Genomic DNA, 8164 nt, shown 5'->3' on the forward strand with positions numbered 1-8164 from the left:
CCAAATTTCAGGACCTTAGGCCCTAAAATGAAGAAGCTGAATCCATTTAAAAAATGGCAGGAGAAGGAGAAGAAGAAGAAGAAACATCAGAAAAAGCAATATGGGTTCACCACCACTTCGTGGTGTGGTGAACCCATAATAATACACATTGCAATATAGTAACAGGAGACAGGTAACAACCGTCTGGAAAAAACTTCTACTTCTACGCTAGCTATTGTGGGGTTCGACTTCTTCTTTGAAGGCAGTGGATAATGAATAGTCCCACATTCTACATAATTAGTGGGTTTTGTGATCTTAGTAGAAATGCAGTTTTTTTGGTGATCTTCTAAATGACGAAAGGATGGAGAAATCGTTGTAACTGTCTGAAATAATCTGTTTCTTTCGGTCTCATAGTGAGGACACTGGCTAACAAAATGTATTTCATTTTCCACTGCATTCATTGTACAATATTTACATAATCTCTCGATCGTGCACAGGTAGTTTTTTATAAGTAGTTGCCCTTTTATAAGTAGTTGCCCTTTTATAAGTAGTTGCCCTTTTATAAGTAGTTGCTCTTTTATAAGTAGTTGCTCTTTTATAAGTAGTTGCCCTTTTATAAGTAGTTGCCCTTTTATAAGTAGTTGCCCTTTTATAAGTAGTTGCCCTTTTATAAGTAGTTGCCCTGTGCGGGACATTTGCGACACATGGCGGTAATGAAAAAAATATTCAGAGCCCCAGGAAACCAGCGATAAGTCTTAACCTGAACTGAAATGAGATTATGACAGTATTATAGAGGACTGTATATTTTATCTTCTTGCTGGGGCCAATGAAAATTTATTGGATGTTCATTCCCCGGGGGGATAAATGCACGGATATACAAAGTACAATGTACTAGAGAGTACTACAACAATAGTAATAAAGAAGGGCTAACATTAGGTCCAAGGTATACAATGCTAACAAAAAGAAATATACATATGAAGTCGTATAGATCTAAGTTCAAATGGCTTCTTCTCTCTTTTTGAAACATTTTGAAATATACTTACATACTTCATTGATGACGTCTATATTTGTACATGATATAATATATATATAAAAGTGTCTTCCTTTGATAATGTTTTACATTTTTTGTCGAGCTTAATTCAACTGAACAGTGATTTACGTTCGTTATCATATAATTTACAGTCAAGCATAAAATGCGATTCATCTTCAATACAAGAATTGATACAGAAGTTGCATAGTCTATCTTGTAACGGTGTACGGCTATGCCTGCCAATTAGAAGACAAAGCATGTTGTCTGCCAATATCGCATTACAATAAAAACTGACGTGTTTGACCTTTCACCTCCAGACTCATGAATATCAATAGGATTAGATTTTAGAGCTTAGCCGTGATTGGCTAGAATAAAATCCAGGATAATTACTGGTAGGTAGCCATCTGGCATGCAAGGGAAGACCACTAGCTGTAACAAAGCTGTAGTGAGACGAACGAGAGACACAGCAAGAAGAGACGACACCAACTTCTGAAGACATACAGGTATTTGGTTTCATCCTAAATGTTATATGGATTAGTATTACGTTACATTACGGCAGAAGTACCTAGGTAACGGGTTCCATTCTCAGCACTACTGAGGTGGTTTCCGCCCAGATCTCCAGTGCCGAAATTATGTCAACACTGGATGTCCTGTGTTGGCGGCTTCAGCACTAGAAAACTCTGTCTTTGGTGGTCTTTGCAAGCAAGAAGGTTGTCTTTGAACTCATATAGCGACAGTAAATTATCGGAACATCAAGTTGATCGGTAGAACAGGACTGAGCGGCCACTTTCCGCACAGTTTCAAAGGCATAGACTCAGCCTTGAGACATACATGTACCCCGGTAGTAAGACTACTACAGTACTGTTTGCCGACGTGTATTATAAGATAAAAGCCAGCACCGGAGCAACGGAAGCCAATCGCCGGAGTGATTTGAGGGGGCCCGCATGCCCTTTTCCGTAGAGCGTAATCGGTCGTTTTAAGTAGAGCGTTTCTACCCGGAATTTATCGTAAAGCGTAATGGGTACGCTTCTTAAAGTCGGCGTAGTACGTAGCCGGTTGGTAATGGTCCGAGTCGTCCTGATTCCCTCTCAAAGCATACAGCGTTGTCGAGACGCCCCGATATACAGACCCTCATTTGAGAACTCAGCTTCCAGTGCCAAAGAGTCACTCAATTATTAAGTAACACAATATAGACATATAGGGTAGCTTGCTGATACGCGAAGTTGCGAGATGATTTTATAATAAGATAATATGCATCTTCACAGTTTAATAGGATCTTAAAAGATTGAGATTGTAACAGATGTATCTATCAGCTTCTGCATTGTTTGGTCGACGTGTTTGAAATGACGCTCTGCGGAAGTCAAATGAACTGCAGTTGACCAAGGAAGTTTGAGCTACTAAGTAATTATCCCAAAAAAATCAGATTGAGAGCGCTTGTATCCACCAATTGTATAAACTTCACAGTCTAGATCATAAGGAAGAAAAACCGTTGTATTAATATTCTTATTCAGTTTCTGCTGGCTGTCGCATGGTAAAATTTTCTCCAAATACTTTTCACCCAAATCAAGTCGTACATCATGCCACAATATGTTTCGGCGTCGTCGTTGATAGATGCTACAGTAATATGAAGTCTTGACTGGTAGATATATACTCACATACTCACAACAGACATGGCATTGCGTTGAAACATCCTCTTGGGCTTTTGTGGAATTATGGGCAGTGGTCTCCCCAGCAGTGGTCTCCCCAGCAACTCTTGTTTATAAAAAAATTGATTAAAACTGTATGCCCCTCCCCCATTACTTACCTTAGTTCCGGTCCCCGTTACTCCTGCGCTTTACTGACACGTTTTCGGCTCGGTACACACAGTCTAAACCAAAGCTTATACTCTCGTAATTACCTTCGCCAAGAATTGACAAAGGTTATGTTTTGTTGGCCGTGTGTCTGTGTGAAATACAGACACACGGCCAACTACTTAGTACCCTTTTTGGCAACTTGAAAATAGTGATTGGCTTTATTACTGACTTTGATGATCTTTCTGATGATATTCTGGTACATTTACTTTTAAGAGGCTCTTCTTTTCTCTCAACAACGTACAATATTCAATTATTACAACATGTACAGGTATTTTTGTTGGAATCAAATCGTTTTTTGTAACATAGTTTATTGATCAATCCTGTCAGCATTTATATACATATGTCACAGGGGAGATTGGAATCCAGGGGGATCCGGAATCCTCCTAGGGGAGATTGGAATCCCTATGTCCCCTAGGAGAATCTGGAATCCTCCTAGGGGAGATAGGGATTCCAATCTCCCCTAGGGGAGACTGTAATCCTCCTAGGGGAATCTGGAATCCTGATATTCAGATCCCAATTCAGTAGTAGAATTACTAGAACTCATATATTGAATCTTTTCACACCTAAACTTTCAATCAATTTCAGCATAGGCAAGCATATTACTATAATTGTAGGTGAATTACTATATTGGAATCAAGATTTGTCCGGGCATAATTTGCAGTTCTAATTCCATAATTGAAATCTTTCCTAACTTTATTTATATACCCAAATCTATTTCCACTATTTTAGTAGAAGTCTGCTTTCTACTCTGTTCTTTCTCCGCCATCACTTGTTCAGTATGCTGTCCACTTTGACTGGCTTGGTAGGGGGAAACAATCCCTTATGTACCAAGTCACTAACAAACTGGAAAAACTGGTTTTGGAGTCACTATCTCACAATGACCTGATGCAATTATCTGAGTCTGATTTACATATTCACTTACCTATGCTGAAATTGATTGAAAGTCTAAGTGTGAAATAACTCAAGCATTTGGATGCAATCAGAATTCCTCCTTTTAAAATTGCAGATTGTCCTAGGACAAATTGGAATCCCTATCTCACCTAGGAGAATCTGGAATCCTCATAGGAGAGATAGGAATTCAGATACTCAGTTCCCAGTTTTGTACAAAAAACTTGAATTCCAGTTTCCCCTAGGGGAGATAGGGATTCCAATCTCCCCTAGGAGGATTCCGGATCCCCCTGGATTCCAATCTCCCCTGATATCACTTTCACTTGTTTATCGATTTATTCTTGTATTCAATTTCAATATGTTAATCTGTGCTTTGCTTGATCGTCTGTATTAATTATGTATTGTCTGGTGGCGACATGAATATAAGTGTAACTTGAGTGTGTTGCCACGGCACCGCGTCTTGTCATTAATACATGTTTCAATAAAAAAAAATCTTAGGGAAGAGATGCTCCTTAATCGGTTAATTGAAAAAAATCAGCGAATTTTCATGAAAATATTAAGAGGAAACCATTTGGACCCTACCTTACTATGGGTTTTAAAATCTTTCCCAGCTTGTAAACTTCTGGAGGGATTTGGCCACTGGCCTCTTACGTATTCTTCCTATCCTCTATAGGATGCAAGCATGGTGAGTCTTTCTAAAAACGGAGGATTTATTTGTTGTCTCTTTCTTTGTTGCAGAAGCGGGATTGACTGTTGTTATAATGGCAACAAAAGGCTTTGAAGACGTCAGCGGGAGTTCGGATGGAGATTTTGTGACCAGTTCGGCAAATGGGGAGGAGTTAAGCAAACAGTTTGAAAGTCATCGTGATCTTGAGACAAACATACAGACTAAAACAAGAAAGAAAATATACAGGTGTGAGGAGTGCAGCAGGCAGTTCAGTCAGCTGGGTCATCTTAAGAAACATATGCGCACTCACACAGGTGAGAAGCCCTACAGGTGTGAGGAGTGCAGCAGGCAGTTCAGTCAGCTGGCTCATCTGAAGAGACACATCCAGACACACACCGGGGACAAACCCTACAGGTGTGAGGAGTGCGACAGGCAGTTCAGCGAGCTGGGTAATCTGAAGAAGCACATGCGCACTCACACAGGGGAGAAACCCTACAAGTGTGAGGAGTGTAGCAGGCAGTTCAGAGAACAAGGCGTTCTAAAGAGACACATGCGAACTCACACTGGGGAGAAACCCTACAGATGTGAGGAGTGCAGCAAACAGTTCAGTGTTCTGAGTAATCTAAAGACCCACATGCGAACTCACACTGGGGAGAAACCCTACATGTGTAAGGAGTGTGGCAAGCAGTTCAGTCAGCACGGTCAACTGAAGACACACGCACACACCCACACCAGGGAGAAACCATACAGATGTGAGGAGTGTAGTAGGTGGTTCGGTCAGTTGGTTGATTTGAAGAGACACATGCGCACTCACACAGGGGAGAAACCCTACAGGTGTGAGGAGTGCAGCAGGCAGTTCAGTCAGCAGGATCATCTGAAGACGCACATGCGAACTCACACAGGGGAGAAACCCTATAGATGTGAGGAATGCAGTAGACAGTTCAGTCACCTGGGTTCTTTGAAGAGACACATGCTTACTCACACAGGGGAGACACCATACAAGTGTGAGGAGTGTAGTAGACAGTTCAGTGAGTTGGGTCATCTAAAGAGACACATGCGGACTCACACAGGTGAGAAACCCTACAGCTGTGAGGAGTGCGGCATGCAGTTCAGCAGGCTCTTTGTGCTCAAGATTCACATGCGAACACACACAGGGGAGAAACCCTACAAATGTGAGGAGTGCGGTAGACAGTTCAGCGTGCTCTGTAGTCTGAAGTACCATATGCGAATTCACACAGGGGAGAAACCCTACAAGTGTGAGGAGTGCAGCAGGCAGTTCAGTCAGTCGGGTAGTCTAAAGATGCACATGCGAATTCACACAAGGGAAGGAACCCTATAGATGTGACGAGTGTAGAAAACTGTTCAGTCAGTCGGGTAGTCTAAAGATGAACATGCGAATTCACACAAGGGAAGGAACCCTATAGATGTGACGAGTGTAGAAAACTGTTCAGTCAGCAGAGGAATCTGAAGAGGCACATGAAGACCCACTCAGCTAAGTAATCAGGCAGTACTGAGAAATTTTTTGTTCGATTGTTGGCAGAAAGACGGAGAGGGTGCAAAAAATAGTTGACAGAGCAAGACTATATCCGCCTGGTCTAAGTTAATGGTTACGAAACGTCGAGTGGTTTTTAACAATCTTTTAACCAACAACTTGATCAGAAGAATTTTGTTACGTGAAAGTTCCTATGTAGCAGAAGAAAGCACACTGTAGCTCAAGATTTTTCATTCCAAATGTTCGTCCTTTAAAATTTCCATCTCGATTATGGTTTACTTTTGTTAGTTCACGTTTGGTAAATTTGTCTTGTTTTAGGCACCACTAGCTGTTGTAGTGATTGTAATAATGTAGATGATGTGTTACTTAACTTTTGTCAGTAGATGAATATTAGTATTAGAATTTGGGGTAAGTCCCAATTCTATATCTAGTGTTGGAAGTTAAAGTTTAGTCTTTATTTCATAGTATTAGATTTTGTAAATTCGATGTACCTACAACTCTATGTTGTTGGTTGGTCGTATCGACCACCTTTCTATATGACGTGTATTATTTCCTATTGATGTGTCAGCATAGCAAACATGATAGTGTACACTAGTTATAATAGTTTGTTAGATAATGCATGTGTAGAATGTAGCATATGGCCACACGTACGTGTGTTCCACTTATATGAGTGATTGTGACCCTCTTGTTGAGTTTTTGTGTTGTAACGATAACGCTAGGCAGACATAGAACAGACTTGCACAAAGTTCTCTGTATTCATTAGAGGTTTGTTTGTTTATGCCTGATTGTTATGAATAAAGTTATTTCTTGTCATAAAACTCAGATCGTAAGGTCAGTGATATAAGTTTTTGAGCCCACGCCTCACACATTGAGTTCTTTGGGATAAAATCTAGAAGTCTAAAATATTGCGCGTAGGTGTAAAAAGACTATAAAATAGAACGCAAATTTCACAGGAAGAACAAAATTACAAAACCAAGCAAGGCAAACAAGTGTAAGTCTTGTTCTTCTGAGACCTATTTGTCGGTATACCCGTCTTTTCATGTATGTTCTTGCTGAGGATAATAAGGTAGAAATGTTGTCTGCTAATTACGTATTACAATAAAGCTCTGACGAGTCTGACCTTTCACCTCCAGACTCATGAATATCAAGAGGATTATATTTCAGAGCTGAGCCGTGATTGGCTAGAATATCAACCAGGATAATTAAGCCATCTGGCATGCCAGGGACAAAGGACATTCTACGAAAGGACGTAGCTTGTAACGAAGAGCTGTGAGAAGTGAGACGAAGGAGAGACACATCAACAACAGGCGACACCAGACCTCAGGCCCAAAGATCTAATCAGGTATTTATCTATAACGTTATATGCACTAGTATCAAATTACGTTATGTTACGGCAGAAGTACCTAGGTAACGGGTTCCATTCTCAGCACTGAGGCGGCTTCCGCCCAGATCTCCATTGCCGAAGTTGTGTCAACACTGGATGTCCAGTGTTGGCGGCTTCAGTACTTGTAGAAAACTCTGTCTTTGTTGTCTTTGAACTCACAGCGACAGCAAATTATTGGGACAACAAGGTGCAGGTGATTTGTACATGTAGAAACTCCTTGGTAGAACATGACTGAGCGGCCACTTTCCTCACAGTATAAAAGGCATAGACTTGGCATTGAGATATACTAGTACCCCGGTAGTAAGACTACTACTGTACTGTTTGCCTAGCCTACCAAGCTTCTGGAGGCGGCTGGAAAGAGTATAAATCGGCCAAATAGAGAGATAACACGTCAGGGGAGTTTGTCTGTGGGGAGAAAAGATTTTGCCGACGTGTAAAAGATAAAAGCCAGCACCGGGACTTTCCGGTGCTAAAAGCAACGGAAGCCAATCGCCGAAGTACTAGTAATTTGAGGGCCCCGCATGCCCTTTTCCGTAGAACGTAATCGGTCGAGACTAGCCGTGGACGACTCTGTAACCCTTTTTGCATGATAATGCCGGGTACATAGTCGTGGAAAGCACCATAGGCCAAAACCAACCTTTGCCATGCCGGGCCTCATGCAACGGGCCGGCCCCGGTTTTTTGGTGTCGCTGGCTTCCTAACGCACTCCCCTGCCGGGCCGGGGGGATAAGACCCTAAACAAACGCAGCATTTAACCACAACACGGCCTCGGAGCACGTAACTCCATACAAATCATCGGCGATCGACGCCATATTGAATGCAGGAATCGGTCCGCAAAACAGGCCGGACCCTGAGTTTACGACAAATTACG

At 41.6% G+C, this 8164-nt stretch overlaps 1 pseudogene; it reads left to right on the forward strand.

Annotated features, from left to right (window-relative positions):
• LOC109477193 overlaps window positions 1-8164 on the forward strand; it is a 40522-nt pseudogene that overhangs the window by 16536 nt on the left and 15822 nt on the right.

Source organism: Branchiostoma belcheri, unplaced genomic scaffold, assembly GCF_001625305.1.
Source record: "Branchiostoma belcheri isolate BF01 breed outbred unplaced genomic scaffold, Haploidv18h27 scaffold1, whole genome shotgun sequence".
Taxonomy (NCBI): Eukaryota; Metazoa; Chordata; class Leptocardii; order Amphioxiformes; family Branchiostomatidae; genus Branchiostoma; species Branchiostoma belcheri.